Raw genomic sequence first — 17,768 nt, 5'->3', positions numbered from 1 at the left:
CCCTGCCTACGGGAGGCTTCAGCGTAGCTATGGGAAAGCAGCCTCCAAAACACTTACGGAAAAAGCATTAGGTCCAATCTCGAAAATTAATGTTAACTTCAGATGTTCAGATTTGAGTGGGGAAGGCCCTGGTCTACTTCAGACAGGATCCAGTTATCTCACTTAATAACACAGTTGTAAATCTGAACAAAATTAAAAAGAGATCAAACCCTGTAGACAAACGCTTTGGCTAAATGCCGTCTCTTGTGATCTGAATACCAACTACTGTGTTGTATAGTCATTTATAAAGGGGCTTGGAGGTAGGCAATAGTAGGGGGAAGGGGTCATTAATTTCAGCCCACCCAGAAAGGTGTTAACTATGCCCCATCCTTCTGGCTAGATGATAATTAAGCCGCCTCTTTTATGCCTCCCCAGAGGAGGCATATATACTGTATTACTCCACAACACAGTTCCTGCAGTGTCATTGCAGTGAATCAAATCTTGTTTATCCTAAGGATGGGGCGGGCTCACCCAGCTAGGGGTTTTATTTTTAATTGGGGTTCACAGCAGAGTGAACACCCTTTAGCTGAAAATTCTAGATAGCTCTGGGGCACGTTTGGTTAACTCCCTCCCTGCCAGTCTCTTAGAGATTGCTGAATACCATCCATACAAATACTTCCCCCTACAAAAGGTCTAGCAGGCATCTCATGTGACAAGAATTCTCTCAAGTCTTTCCCAAGAGCGTGTGATATCCACAAGAGCTTCATTAGTCTTCACATACTGCTTTTCTATTTGGGGATCATAAACCAATTGTTAGCATCTAAGACAGTGTTAAGCATTTTCACGTTCATTTTGCACACTACAATCCCGAAGCCTTGAGATGTCCCGATGTGTCCAGGAAAAAGGTCAGTTAATTGGAAAGCAAAGTGTGGGATCTCTCCACATTCATGGGCTGGAATAACATGAACTCCATCCTGGGGACCTCTGAGCAGTGGTTTGGGGTAAAAAGAGAAACTGCCTTGGACTGCCTTTAATTTTGACCAAAGCCACAGTCTGGCCTTTCTGTCATTGCCAGTAGAGTTTGGAGCTGAAGGTTCTGTTTGCTTTGATCCTAAGAACAATGAAATGGAGGAGCAAGACCGCAAGTAGCCCCAAGATTAGGAAGATCTCTGCTTTGCAGTCCCCTATGGTGCTGTCTGGTACACCTTAGGCCTCCATGCTTCTTTGCTGTGTGGCTCGTAAGTGATGTACCAGATCTGATTCAATTAACTTTCCTGAAACTCAGTTTTGTCATTTGGTAAAAATAAAGGTAAAATATAAATTTTACCAACTTGCAATGATGACTCAAACAAATAATGAATGGAAATGCCTGGCACCTAACAGGTACTTCATTCATATCATTATTTTTTCATAATTCTCATTTCCATGTATGAATGTATACATTTCACCCCTTACTTGTCTGCAAGAATCTAAAAGGCAGGATGCGACAGATTCATCTCTGATGGCCCCTTCATGAATGTTGACTGAATTAGTGTTAGCATTCCAAGTGGTATCTAAATAGCACTTCATTCAGAGTAAGAAACTGTCAGACTGCATCATACACAATGAATAACAGTTAAGCCTAAGGCAGGGGTAGCCATTCATTATCAAAGTAGTGTCTAATGAATCTGTTTCAGAACAGAAGAGTGTTAACAGACCAGTTGAAAGAGAAATGTACAGGATTTATCATGATGGAACTGGAAACAGGCTAAGAATCTAAGGATTTGGGTGGGACCAAAACAGATGAGTAGTTGTTCTCTGGAGGAAAAACGTAGAGGAAAATTTTGGAGGCTAAGGCAAAATAAAATAAAATGATGCTTATATGAACCATGGAGGAAAATGTGTGCCTTAAGTACATGTAGTGTAATTATCTACATCTCAAAGAGATGGTTGTGAGATGCCCAGAGCAGTGAAGTTTGACTGGCAAGAAATCCAATCCATCAACATTCCAAACTAAATTCAGTGGGAGAATCCTCATAAATGGTTAGACATGTCTTAATGGGGCAGTCAGGAGGACTGAAGTGGACGGATCTAGGATCCTCACCCTTTATGCTCCTTTCCCATCCTCTCTTCAATCAGACCAACACACTTCTCATTTCACTCCCTTCAAAATTGATATTATACATCAGTTTGCATTGAGGAAAAAAAGACTTTATAAAAAACATACCATTAAAATGACTGGAAGTGAACAAAGAAGTTGTACTTCTGCTGCAGTGATGATAAGGTTTAAATTCTGAGCTTGGTATTTTTAAAAATTCAATGCTTGCATCTACCTAGAGCAAAACATCAACAACCACAAAACCTCTTAGGAGAGAGGAGTGAGAAAGCTAATTCAAATCTCTGGGCCGGTGCTTCTTTGGGTAATGTGTTACCTGACACGGGGCATTAATATTTCAGATGCCAGAGAGGAACTTGCCTGTCACACAACGAGACAGCGACAGCGACCTGACTTCTACTAGCCGGGTGCTCAGCAAAGGGCAACCAGGGAATGGGGAAAGGAAGAGATGGCCCTAAGGCAAGCTCAACATTTAATTGGCTTTAAAAAAAGGAAGGATAAATGTAGATTAAGGCAGCATTTAGAAGAAATTTAAAAAGATAAATGTAAAGGAAATTTAAATATTGCTTTTAGAAATGCATCAGTATGTTTCTCTGAGGGAAGATACGTATGGGTCTCAGCAACAATGTTGTGACTTATTTCTTTTAAAATTTACACGAGAACAACTCTTTCGGCTGTAATAAAGTGAAGCCACAGCAAAACATAAGGACAATGAATACCCAAAATGAGAATTAGAGTAAATTTAAAGACATTGAAATCTTTCTACTTTATTCAGTTTTTGCAACTCTTACCCATATATTTAAATATAATTAAAACTGAGTCTAAAAAAAAAAAAACAAAAAAAAAACTGAGTCTAATATTCTCTTTGGACAAGCAGGAAAAAAAATGCATTCATCTTTTCTAACCTAGATAGCAAATGTCATTTTGCTCAACTCAGACTTGCCTGAGTCTGCAGGACAAGTTTGGGGTAAATTTGGGCCAGGAAAAAAAATACCTTCACTTTTCTTAGTTTTCTTTCTTAATTATGAAAGGGACTTTATATTCAGCTCTATATTCTCTGAGAATAGTATAGCATATAGAATATGATAGATTTTTTTAAGTGTAATCATGATAAAATATACAATGATAAAGTTTACATTTTAACCCCTTTTAAGTGTAGAGTTTAGTGGTATTAAGTCCTATACATTCACAATAGTGTGCAACCATCACCAGTACCCAGGACCTTTTTTCATTTTGCAAACTAAAACTCTCTGCCCATTAAACACTAACTTTCCAGGCCCTTTTCCCCCAAGCACCCCACAATGACTCTGTACCATCTCTGAGAATCTGACTACTCTAGAACTTATGTATGTAGAATCACATAGGATTTGTCCCTTTGTGTCCAGATTGTTTAATTTAACATATTGCCTTCAAGATTCATCTGTGTGGCAGCATGTAACAGAATTTCCTTCCTTTTTAAGACTAAATAATATCCAATCGGATGCAAACCACATTTTGACTCTCCATTCATTGATCAATGGGCATGTGAGTCATCAGACATATTTTTTGAATGAATGGAGGGATGAAGGAATGGATAGAGTGAATGAGCAAAGGGGAAAGACTTACATTTTGGAGAAACACAGAGCCAGGTCAAGACCTGGTCTAACACTACCAACTTTGTAATCGGGGTAAAGGACTGCACCTCCCTGAATCTCATTTACTCATCTGTAACGAAGACAGGGAACTCAATTAGAAAACTAACCAGCACATGACTGGCCCTTGGAAAATGTTGTCTGCCCTCCATCTGTGAGGCCCCAGGGCCGGAAGTGTTGGTCATTCTCTCCTCAGCTACTTGCAGGGAACGACAGCAGAGCGGGCTGCAGGGATCTCAATCTCTGCAGCAGAAAAGGAAGCAACTGTTAAGGCCCAGCATACACCACGCCCTCTTTGAAACCTCTTTCACTGACTGTGAGAAGAGAAGTAACCTGTGAACTATCTGCACAAGGATAAAATTCTACGTAACAAATACATGCACACCAGTACTTATCTGTTACTTGACAATGTGATGTTTGTAGGATGATCTCAGGTGAATACAAAACACAAAATACAAAAACTCCTAGACTATTTCATGGCAATCCTTGAGGGGTAGAACCCCCAGTCAAGGTCAAGTGGACCCTTCCAATCATATACAGTAAACCTACCTCACCTGGGGAACGCTGTAATACCACCCTGCTTCTTTGGATGAGCCTTGGTCTAGACCTTGAGGGTATTCTGTGTCCAAGAAGATGTTCCCTGTGTAGTCTAAATCTATGCCTATTTGAATAACCACATCCTACCACCTTTCTCTTTTGGTCCCCAAAGAGCACCCGAGCCACTGAGGAGAGGCCAAAGTTGCTTCCATTTTTCCGTGAATCAAGATGGCTACTCTCTCCCAAGTTGGGTGGACAAGTCAAGTGCCTGGGGTTGGGTTTCCTGTCAGCCTAGGCACCTCTAGGAAAGGCAAAAGGACCAGCTACCTCAGTTTCCAAATATGTCAAAAAAGCACCAACCTTTTGTGCAACAAGTGCCCCACTGTGTGTAGATAAAGATGCTCTGAGGGCGGCCATCTTTCTTTCTATTTTTACTTTGCCTTCAGTGATTGCCAAAGCCCTCAAGTGCTTGATGTGCTTGCCTAGAAGCAGCAGTGCTCAGTCCCTGCTTGAAAGGGGTTGACAGTATCTAAGTAGTTAACCCTTGCCCTGCTGAGCGAGCCCAGTGTGATCACACACATATAAACATTTCCTCCATGCGGACGAGCAAAGAGGAGCAGCTATTTCTGCTCGCAGAAGCTGTGCAAAAGGTCAGCTCCACCTCAAAATCAAAGCCTCACAGGTAGTATAGGTGAAAACCCCATGGAGAAAATAAAACTGGAGCTACAAAGCTGATCTTGGTTCACAGACAGTTTTGAAAAACTGGCCCCATCTTTTGAAAGGCCGGTTAATGGTGCTCTTTTGCAAATTACCACTCATTGGGTAGTGATCAGACTGATCAAGATCATTTTGATCCCACTACTCTTGGGAAGTAGAGCACTTGAAATTCAGCATCATTCATTCTCGCTGCACATGCTGGAGCCCCAGGACTTTGATTTTCTTTCGGCTTCTGAATGTCCAGCTGTCCCTAAGGCCACATGGCTCGTAGGCTTATCTTCTTCTTTTTAATTTAAATCTAGATGATGCAACAACCACAAAAACCACTAACGCCCACCCTACCCCCCCACAAACAGACACACATGGTGCTGGATTATCGCATTTACCTCCCCCCTAATTAACGAGCATTGTCTAAGTCAACAGTTATTTTTCTCAACATATAAAAATCAAATACACAGGGAGAAATTGAGAACTATAAAGAAAATGTGTAAGAATTAACCAGAGAGACAATTTGCTCTGCTTAAACCAGATGAAAACTGAGGTTTATAAATTTGAGAGTAGAAGATTTATACATACATAAATGTGTGTATATATATACATACATATGTATATATATATATATATTTCTTTTTCCTTTTGGGTTTTGCAGCCTAATATATAAAAGTGAAATATTCAGTTCTTTGAGGGTGGATGATTTTTAGCAAAAGGGTTTATCATTTAGTAACTGGAGAAATAAAAGCCGCCTTTCCAACATGGCATTAAAACTCTCTAGTAAAATAGGGAAAATGAAGGTCTAAGATGACAGTCTTTATCAAAGTGTTTATAGAGACATTATACGTCCCCGTAATTGTTTAGGCCAGTGAATTAACGAATCCTCCCTGTAAGCCTCCATTTGAAATGATTTCGACGGTGTCTGCAGCGCGGCTGCTTCGGAAAAGCCTGTTGTCTGCAGCTCGGGAGAAGGGCCTTGAACCCTGACATTCAGTCCCTTTCAGCCCAGCAGCTGAGTCTAATTGCCAGAAAGCACACGAGACCCCCAAGCCTGATTGTTCCCCCACCTCCTTTGAGGTTTGGAGGCATGAAAAGCAAAAGGGGAAAAAAAAAAAAAAGCTCCCTTTTGATCTTCTGCTTCTCTCTCTCCCTCTCCCTCTCTCTTCCTTTTTTTGTCTGCCCACTCCTACTCTGAGAATGACACATTTCTTTATAAGGCTTCTTCTCCTTCTTATAAAGACAATAATTAATAAGGCCTTTATAAAATGAGGCTTGAATTGGTGTCACCTCAGGGGTGGTCTGGGGCTCTGAAGTGAAACCTCGGTGGGCCCCGGCCTTGTCCGGCCTCTGCACAGGTCAGGTTTAAATACCCTGACCCCAATTTTCAGTCTCTTTCCCTAATGAGGCGATTCGCACAAGGATACAAAATTATACGAGGAGGGAGAGGAGACAAAAGAGCCAAGGTGTAGTTGACACCACGCAAGCCACATTTTATTATTATCTTTGTGCCTGTGACATCACAGCTGTGGACGTCCTTAAAGCAAAGCGTTTTCCCCCGGTTCCCATGGTGAGCTGTGCGGAATGACTTCGCAGACCCCCGTGAGCTTGACAAGCTCGGAGAGGAGCGGCCTGGTGGAACCAGTGACCAGTGCCCGGGCCTTCCCCGACTACACAAGTATTACACGGGGCTCTTTCTGAATTTCTGCACCACTGCCTTCTGTCAATGGCTTGGATAAAACTGCATTATTTGTATCCATATAATTTTACAGGCTTATCATGTTGACATCAAGAGTTTAAAACGTTCTCCCGTGCCTGTTATCTGCCCTGGATCTGGCTAAAAGCAGGCTGGCTTTGAACGGAGCAGGATGGGAATACATTCTCTTGCCAGAATGTCTAAGAGGCTTTTAAAATAGCTGTGTAACCTTAGTGAATGATATGCGTACTTTGTCCACAGTTGCTAATCATGGGGTGGATGATTTGTATGAATTTATATCTTTTTGGCTTAAAACATTTTTTCACCAATAAAATGATGCGACTGAAGGAATGGAAGAAAGAGTACGTTGGGAGTTGTAGTGGGAAATATAAAGCTAAGTTTTTTCTCTTTTGCTGTGACTTCTTGCATCTGATACTTTTCAATCAATTTTGAGCTGATCTCAATTCAGAATCAAAAATAAATAGAAACAAAACTACACTAAGAGAACCGGGTGGAATCTCAATGTACAGCCAAGTTTCAAATGCTAAATGACTACCAGTCCAGAAAAAAAAAATGTGTTGCAAAATAAATATTCTAAATCCAGTTATACCAGTTATACACAATGAAATGAATTGAGATGTTTTTGTTTTTAAATGATGTTTTTGCTTTTTTGTCAAATGGGTAGATCTCTTTCATTTCTGCTCATAAAGAATGGTATCAGATACTCTCAGATAGATTATAGCAAAATAATCACCATCCCCAAAGAATCACTACACATTAACTTCATACAAATATGAGTAATTAAATAAGACCACTGTCTCTGAATAATGAAGGGAAGAAAATGTATCATAATATTAGATTTTACTATGATATGGCTGATCCTTAATGGCCTTTATTTAATAGGAAGTGTGGGCTATCAGTGTACTCTGTTTAAATTGCTTTTATCTTAGAATTCTGTTCACTAGTGCCATGATGGTCTAGGAATTTTTTTTTTTTTTTTTTTTTTGAGGTTTAGGCAGAAAGAAATGTCAGTGAACTTAAGGGAAAAAATCCTTTGAGTAAAAGAAATAGAAGAGGGTTTATAAAGAGAGAAAGAGATCTCTGCCTCCCAGGATGATGGGAGATGATGTTGGGAGATCCTTCTCCTTGTGAGAAGGAGGACCATGTAAAAAGTTCTGGCCAATGAGCTGTGAGCAAAGTGATGAGTGTCATTTCTGGATCAAACATTTAACTACCATGGCAAGACCTTCCAGAGACCTGTTCTCACTGGTGTGATGATTGATGATGATGGTTAAATGGTAACCGTCAATCTGGATGCTCTACTTAGAGCATCTGTGTCATAGCAGAGATATGTGTGAGGAATCAGCCTTAGCTGTTTCAAGCCACTGGCATTTTAGGACTGTGTGTTGCTGCAGCATGACCAGTATACTCTGGATGGACTGGACAAATTCTACCGGTTGAGCTGAGACAAAGCACACTGTACCACCTTGACTGAGGGACAGCAAAAAAGATGTGATCAACTTGAAATTGTTGATTATATGATTTCACGTACATGTGGAAACAAACAACAAACAAAACAGAAACACATTCATAGATAAAGAGAACAAGCCGCTGTTTATCAGGGGAAATAAATTTCCTGCTATAAAATAAATACGTCACAGGGACATAATGTACACCTAGGAACGACTGTCACTAATATTATAACAACTGTGCATGATGATAGATAGTAACTGGACTTACTGTGATGATTATTTCACAATGTATAAAAATATCGAATCACTATGCCATACACCTGAAACTAACATGGTATTGTATGCAAATTGTTAACAATTAAAAAAGCTACCTAAGGATGAAGGATGTCAACCAACCCAATTCTCCTTAAGCCACATAAATATTACATAGATTACATTAGATATGAAAAATATTGAAGAGCAGGAAATGAAAAAATAAATAACCATAATATTCTTGAGAGATCATTTTTGTTTTAGGAAATACTGCACATGAAGTTGTAAGGATGAACATGTATGATAAATAATATAGTACTTTGTTTAGTAAAATAGAAATCAGCAATTATAAATTTCAATACCTTGGTGGGATAAATCAGATAACATACATTTATGAATTATTAATCAGGAAACTGTAAAACAACAGAAGTGTTGCTTGTGGAGCTGGAAACACCTGCCAAGCCTGAAGGTATTCAAAATGACAATAATAATAGTAACACGATAATGGAATTTAACAATGGACAGACCAAACTTGTGGTCTAAATTCAGCCCTCGGATATCAGTTTTCTACCCCTAGGAGATGATGTCTCTGGACTGAAAGTATCTTGGAGACCCTCCATGAGCTTCAAGTATACATCACAGAATCCTTCATTCAAACAACTTTTTACTATGAAATTGTTTTAGAGTAGAAAGATTTTCATGATTGAGGACTGGTTTTGGCTCATGTGTGAGACCTGAAATACTTTCAAATAAATTGTTGTCAAATGCACCTGAGCTTTGATTCCAACTCTGCCACTTGGACTGATGTTACTTAGGGCATTAAACCTTTCTGAGTCCCAATTTTTTTTCCCTGTGTAATGGTGGAGGGGGTGGGGTGTACCAATTCTCAGACTAACATCTAAACAGTTAGAGAGCAGCTCTAAATAGGATGAGAGTCAGAGGTTCAAGCATTGGTCCAGAGGCCGTGGGTCCACAGCCAACTGGATAGCTGACTGGGAGTCAGAGTTGGAGATGCACAGATGCTAGTGGAAGAGGAACGTCGGAGCGAGAGGCAGCATCTGCGCCGCAGAAGCTACCGTGCCTTCTGAATCTGCACAGCCGAGGACAGCACTTTCTTCTGTGCTGCTCCAGGACCTTACAGCTTGGAAAAACTTATCTTCCAAGGGAAACCCCAAGTCTTTAGGATCATAATAGGTACACATCCCCCTCCATCGATGGTCTGGAGAAAGAAGAATTTTTATGGATCAAGTCCCTTTTTCTGTGCTACTTCATCATGCACACAGCAACTGGAAGGGAGCCTGACCTTTGGCCTTGTTAGCCAGGCACCAGCCCATTGAGCCGCTAGCTGCGCACTGAGCATCCACAGGCAGTCGCGCCCGGGATCTGCCCGCTTGTTAGGAGATATTCTATCGCTCCATCGTTTGTCAGTGCTGCAGGGCTGGCGGATATTTTTGGCTACAGTAGTATTCCTTAAAACAATTAGGAATATGGAAAATAAACATGTTTTAGAATAACTCTTTACCCTAAGAGTCTTTTTTTTTTTTTTTTACCTTTATGATTTCTGTCAAAATTTTAACTGGTTGTTCTCTAATTTAAGAACTGGATCCTTATGTCTCTACACATATCCTACACTTTTGAGTTTTTTAAGATCTATAATGGAGAAGACAGATCACTGGATTTCTCACTGAATAACTTCTCATACCGTAAAATGAATTTATGAGTTATCCAGAGATAATTGTTAAGATGCAGATTTCAACTCAGCAGGTCTGGGGTAGGATCTGAGTTTCTACATCTTTACCAAGTGTTTGGTGATGGTGAAGTTACTGGTCCCCAGACCACTTTGAACAGTAGGGATTAGACATGTTCCTCAATGTATCTGAGCTTTACTTACCAAATTTGTAAATGGATTTAATAGTACTCACCTTACAAAGTTTTGGGTAATATAAGTATACAAGTGAAAATGTGACTAATTTATAAATGAATATATCAAGTTGAAGGGATTCCCTGGTAGCTCACTGGTAAAGAATCCGCCTGCCAATGCAGGGTTCAATCCCTGGGTCAGGAAGATCCTCTGGAGAAAATAGCCATTTACTCCAGTATTCTTGCCTGGGAAATCCCATGCACAGAGGAGCCTGGCGGGCTGCAGTCCATGGAGTTGAAAAGAGTCAGACACAAGTTAATGACTGTGCATGCAGGCCCACATCAAGTAGGTAATACACAAAACCCAAGATTATCAGACCTAGGAGTGTTTTCTCAATAATAATCTAGAAGACTACTATGTAAAAAAAAAAATTGAACAATAAAAGGGATGCTGAGGAGTAGTACTTACTACCAAATGACAGAGCTCACTCACGGTTTAATCTTTCTGTTCACATAATAACAACTGGGAGAGAACAAACCATGCTAAGAAAAATGAGGCTGTCACCTTTGCCATGCCCAAAGTGAGGACTGGATCCTTCAGCAGTCAGCATCTCAGAGGCCAATGAAAGTGAAATAACCACCTACAGCTGTATGAAGATCTGTGAAAACTGACTTCACAAGGAGAACAGAAAGAATGGAAGTCCCAGAGGTGAGTATCATGGGGTCAAGAAAATGGTCAATCTAGCATAGATCACTGGAGACAAGACCTGGTTTGGGACAGAAAAGCAGGCCAAGCAATTGACAGGTCAAATCACTAACTAAAGACAGAAATTTTTGAAATGAAAGTCTGTAATTATTTATCCAAGATTCTCAGAGCCAGATATATTTCAGAATTCAGAGTCTTAAGATTTTGGAAAAGGATATTGACTGATAGGGAGAAGGCAATGGCAACCCACTCCAGTACTCTTGCCTGGAAAATCCCATGGACGGAGGAGCCTGGTAGGCTACAGTTCATGTGGTTTTGAAGAGTCAAGACATGACTGAGCGACTTCACTTTCACTTTTCACTTTCATGCACTGGAGAAGGAAATGGCAACTCATTCCAGTATTCTTGCCTGGAGAATCCCAGGGACAGAGGAGCCTAGTGGGCTGCCGTCTATGGGATCGCACAGAGTCGGACACAACTGACGTGATTTCACAGCAGCAGCATTGCCTGATAGCCTCAGTGAGGTCTGAGGTAACCCCCACTTCCCTACCATTATTCTAATGCAATATTTCTGATTAAAATACATACCAGTCACAGTAAGTAGGAGAAATAGAGATTGCAGTAGCCTCAGGGCAGTACACGTTATGTCTGTTACCAGATAAATTATGGAGCAACAAAACTTTTTGTTTTGAGCTTTTTGAACTTTGAAATTACAGACAAGGAATTGTATATCGATAGTGCTATAGAATTATAACTGAGTCTGTTTGTCACTCACCATTGCTCTCTCTCTCTGCTATCTATTCACATAAATACATAAACAATTTAGTAATCTGTTAGTACATTTCAAAGATGAGTTTTATCATCTTGTTCACCAAATTCCTTTATTAATGTATAAAACCTGACTTTCAAACCCCCACACTTGTTGAGACATGTGTCCTGGAGGTAATGAAGGCGATATGCCACTATACTAAGGAAGTGATCCCACAATAAATGAACAGAGCCTGAAAAGAACACCCCTAAATTCTTGCTGTCACTCTAACAGTCTCACATGCCCTTTGTAAACTATCATGTGCCCTGGCATGGGAGAGAATCCTGAAGATAATGGTGCCTCCCACCCCCTGCCACAAAGGGTGTATTTCCCAATCTACCTCTAGGACAAAGGGAGGGCTTCATTTTTATATACAAATAACTGTATTAAGGCCTATTTTACATTTTATATATGGGATTCCCTGTTGGCTCAGACGGTAAAGTGTCTGCCCGAAATGCGGGAGACTCAGGTTCGATCCCTGGGTCGGGAAGATCCCCTGGAGAAGGAAATGGCAACCCACTCCAGTACTCTTGCCTAGAAAATTCCATGGATGGAGGAGCCTGGTGGGCTACAGTCCATGGGGTCGCAAAGAGTCGGACATGACTGAGCAACTTCACTTTCACTTTACATCTTATATAATGGAGGGGGATACTTTATAAATGATCTTCACTACTACAAATTTACAACTTGAACACCACTTCACTCTCATGTGCTTGAATGGGTAGCTCAGATGGTAAAGAATCAGTCTGCAATGCAGGAGACCCAGGTTCAACCCCTGGGTCAGAAAGATCCCATGGAGAAGGAAATGGCAACCCACTCAGTATTCTTGCCTGGGAAATCCCCTAGACAGAAAAACCTGGTGGGCTACAGTCCTTGGGGGTCACAAAAAGATACAAGTGAGCAAGGGATACTAACGTTAACTGCAAACTCACAATTTGAACATCATTTCACTCTCGTGTGCTTGAATAGGATCGGCTAATCTGATCTGAAAATTCCAAAAACTTCTGATTCATCTGATAGCTTTTTCTGGTTTGTTAATTTAAAATAGTACTCATTTAATTTACTAAGTGACGTATGCTGTTTTTCCAACTTTGAGGACATTTGTGGCATATGATAATTAAGATGTGGGTTCTTTTCTTTCTGTTCTGTACATTGCTCTTTGTGGGTGTGTGTCTTCTGAAATGTTTTTGATGCAAAAAGTCAGGGAAGAGGATTGCAGAGAATGTGTGTAGAGAAGAGAAGTGTGAAGAACTAAGATTTCAAACAAACTTCTCTTGGTTCTATGTAAATTAATTCCCTAATGTAAGGCTATAACTTCTATATACTTTTTTAACAGAAAGAAATCTCCCTGGTGTCAAAGTACTAACTTTATAATTCTCTTTTCACCCCCACCAACTCCCAGCAATGGTGTCAAACTTAATTAACTTGTGGCTTAACCACATTTACAGTGTCCCTGGGCCAGTTTTTATTAAGCAAGTGACTCAGAGAGAGGGTCAAGGCTATTTTTCCTCCAAGTGAGTCACTAAATGTACTTTGCTGTGTAGGTGGACATAAAATCAGCGAAAATATGCAAACTCACTGAGTTTGTAATAGATTCTTTTTTAAAAAAAAGGTTTTAAAATGAGTTTTCCCTTTTTAATTTCCCCAATGAATGTAGGGGAAATAGTGACACAGTCATAGATTGAAAGTCCAACAATTAGGCGTTCCTTTTTCTGTTTGTGCTCATTGCCAACACAACAGAGATAAAATAATAGTGAACTCTAGTTCATGTTCTAATCTAGTTTTAAGTGTTTATATAACAGACACTTGAATGAAAGTGCTCCTCTCTCATTTGATATGAAATTTAAAATTAAACAATAAATGTTTAATTGTGTAACATTTGCTTTTCATTGAGAAACTGAAATGATGACACTCAAGGTAAGATTTAGAACTACTGCAAACGTGTGTGTGTGTGTGTGTGTATATATATATATATACACACACACACACACATACTCACTTTTCATTTTTATAGAATTTCTACCATGATGGTCAACCTCACAGAAATCAAACTACTTATGGCAAAGGATAAAGCAAATCAACTTGTCAATTTCCACCACTTCATACAGCACATATTTAAAATTATACCTGAAACAGCCAGAGTTAAAAGCAGACAAGCACTTCTCACAAGTAAAACTGCAGTAATAAAAAACTTCATTGCTTCATTTTTTTTTTCCAAAATGAACACACGGCTGAAATTCACAACTTGTAAAAATCTGTGTTATTGGTACAGCACTTTTACCCAGTGAAGTAATTAAATCAGAATGAACCGATTCTCTGGACTTCAACTTATTCCGGCTGGGAACACCTTATGACTTTTCTCATGATGTGGAAACTGCTGGTTTAAGGGCATGTTTAGTATAAGTGTTCTCATGATCAGCTCATTCTGAGAGTGTATATCTGGAAGCCCACATCCTTCCCCCTGCAGTCAACACAGATCTAAGAATCAGAGAAACAGCAATACCATGTCCCTCCTTGTGAGGTCACCCACCGCTAATGAGCTCAGTAATTAGCACATATCAGCCATCAGCCCACTAATGCTCATCCCCAGGGTCCCCTCCAGGGAAGCTACTCAGACTGGAGCCCAATAAAGACATCTGTGCTTGTCTCCCCTAGATGCAGCTCCTAAAGAAGTTGCATTGGTAAGTATTCTTTCTTACACATCATGATGTTCTTATATAGTAAAAACAATGTCAACATATCTGTGCACTAAAATATTTGAACACTGTATTCTCTGGGATGAGTCATTGTTCCTTTGATGATAGTACTATAATTCTCCTATGGACTTTCCTTATAAACTATGGGCTTCATACTTACGAAATAGGAAAAGTATGTTTCTCCCCACTAAATAGTATTTGATTATATTCATAAATAGAAAACAAAATGGGAATTTGGTATCATTGAGTATACATCCTTTAAAATGTTGACTGCAAACATACCTTTGGTCACTCAGAAAACTTTGCCTTAATTATTATGAAGAATGAAAGACATAATTTCTCATACCCTGAGATACAAGAAAAATCAAAGAATGCAATTTTAGATCTATTTTACTAGGAATACTGCCTAGAACTGCTTTCTCATAAAACATATGCTTGTAAACAATTTAATATGTAGATATACAAGGTTATGGGTTTGCCAGGTGGTGCAATGGTAAGGAATCCACTTGCCAATACAGGAGACACAAGAGATGTGGATTTGATCCTTGGGTCGGGAAGATTCCCTGGAGTAGGAAATGGCAGCCCCCTCCAATATGCTTTCCTGGAAAATTCCATGGACAGAGGAGCCTGGCAGACTACAGTCTATGGGGTCACAAGGAGTTGGACACAACTGAGCATGCACACATCACATCACATACAAGAGTCTATGCAAATACTTACACAGAGAGATTATTTCAATGACATCATGGGTTTATTTTATTGGGATTAATATAGTCTAGATGCTGTTTTTCAACTTGAGCCATCACTATAGAAAATGGAAAAGTAGGCACATTTCAGTTGAAATTCAATGGTCGGCCATTAGGTTGCACTTGAAACTGAGTTGGGTGCAAAGAACAGGGAAGCGAGAAGGCAAATGCTTTTAAAGTTCACCATCTCTGTGATCCCTGCTCTGTGGGGAAAGTAAGTAAATAAATAAATAGGTAAGAAACTTGAGCAAAAGGGGATTCTACTTTTAAAGCTCTGCTCAGAAGAGTCTTAGGTATGAAACAAACATTATTTCTGACCCTAAAAACTCTGAGAAAGATGTATATTTTTACTAAAGGGTTCCTTGAGGGCACAATAATGAAAAAGGGTTCATTCAACTGAGTACAGTAATACTTCCTAACAATTCTCTTTACCTGTCCATCTCCCTAAAGTTACTCTTTGTGATTTACTTAGGTCTTTCCGTCTTTAAAAATCCCATCCTCCTCTAATGCTCAGCCTCATCATCTCTCATCTCTCCTCTACCCTACCTCGTTTCCACTTCATCCTTTCCTCTCTACTATGCCTCTCACACTCCGGGTGAAGCAATTTTCCGTCCTCTATTCTCCAGCTATGCAGCTCTACCCATAATCATGATAGAGTCAATAAAGATCAGCAGCAGAGTCACAAAGGAAAGGCTGCAAACTGTGCTAAACTCAGGCTTATCAAGGTGTAATTTACATAGTTTATCCTTTTGAAATGTAGAGTTTAATGAGTTTTATAGATATGTATATTTATGTCACCACCACCATCAATAAATAAAGGTTAATTACCTGAAAAAGTTCCTTTATGCCTCCTTACAATAAATCCCCTCCTTCCATCCTCAGGAAATCATACATCTGATTTCTGATTCTATAATTTTGCCTTTTCCAGAAGTTACCTGTATTAGTTTCCTAAGTCTGCTGTAACAAAGTGTCAAAAAATTGGTGACTTAAACAATACAAATTTATTATCTCAAAGCCCTAGACGCTAGAAGCCTGTGACAGCTATCAGCAGGGTTGGTTCCTTCTGAGAGCAAAGAGAGAAAAAATCTGGTCCAGGCTCTTTCCTTGGTATGTAGACAGCCATCTTCTCCCTGTGTCTTCACATACCTTCCCCCTACGAATGTGTGTCTGTTTCCAGATTTCCCCTTGTAATAAGTACACTAGTAATTGGATTAGGACCGACCATAACCCAAATGACCTAATTCAACATGACTACCTCTGTAAAAACCCTTATCTCCAAATATGGTCACATCAGAGGTATTTGGGCTTAGGACTTCAAAAATGATTTTGGGGAACGCAACTCAACCATACATCACATAAATGAAATAATGCAATACATACCCGTTTACCTGGTCTTCTATCATATTGCATATTACTTTTGAGATTTACCTAATATTTCATTGCGTATGTCACAACTTTGTTCCCTTTTACTACTAAATAGCATTCCAATTTATGGATGTACCACAATTTTGTGTTCATTTACAAGTTTATGGATAGTTCAGTAATCTCTAGTTTGGTGTTTTTATTAATAAGTGACTATAAGCTTCTGCATGTAGATCTTTGCGTGCATGTATGCTTTTACTAGGTAATATCTAACAGTAGAATTGCTGGGACATATAAATGAATGTTTAATTTTACAAGAAACTGTCAAACTATTTTCCAAAGTGTCTGCAGTATTCTGCATTCTTATCAGAAATGTAAGGTATTTCAGTTCCTCCACACTTCACCAGCATTTTTTATTGTCCATTTTCTTAGGTTTCACCATTTTAGTAGGTGTATTGTGATATGGTTTTAGTTTCATGAGCACCTTTTCATGTGCTTTATTCTTTTATCTCATTTTTATTGGATTGCTGTCCCTTTTATTGAGGGGTGTTCTTTATAAAATCTCAATATAAGACCTTATACATATATGCTTTATGAATACTTACCCCATGATCTGCTACTTGTCTTTTCATTTTCTTAATCAGGTATCTCAAAGAGAAGAGGAAGCAGTTCTATTTTGATATTTTGATGTTGTCATGTAAACAATTAAAGAGGGACAATGTTTGAATGAGTGTTAACAAGAAAGTTTACTAACTTCACATACTGAATAAATGTTTAGTGAAACAACTGAGAATACTCTTCGGATAACTCCTTCTTCCCCCTGAGGATTCCTCGAATTCCTTGAAGATTTTCAGTTCAGTTCAGTTCAGTCGCTCAGTCGTGTCTGACTCTTTGAGACCCCATGAATCGCAGCACAACAGGCCTCCCTGCCCATCACCAACTCTTGATGTTTACCCAAAAACATGTCCATCGAGTCGGTGACGCCATCCAAACATCTCATCCTCTGTCATCCCCTTCTCCTCCTGTCCCCAATCCTTCCCAGCATTAGGGTCTTTTCCAATGAGACAACTCTTCGCATGAGGTGGCTAAAGTATTGGAGTTTCAGCTTCAACATCAGTCCTTCCAATGAACACCCAGGACTGATCTCCTTTGGGATGGACTGGTTGGATCTCCTTGCAGTCCAAGGGACTCTCAAGAGTCTTCTCCAACACCACAGTTCAAAAG

The sequence above is a fragment of the Giraffa tippelskirchi genome, chromosome 12, assembly GCF_054371585.1.
Source record: "Giraffa tippelskirchi isolate mGirTip1 chromosome 12, T2T-mGirTip1v1.2.pri, whole genome shotgun sequence".
Classification (NCBI taxonomy): domain Eukaryota; kingdom Metazoa; phylum Chordata; class Mammalia; order Artiodactyla; family Giraffidae; genus Giraffa; species Giraffa tippelskirchi.
Note: the sequence above shows the minus strand (reverse complement) of the source record.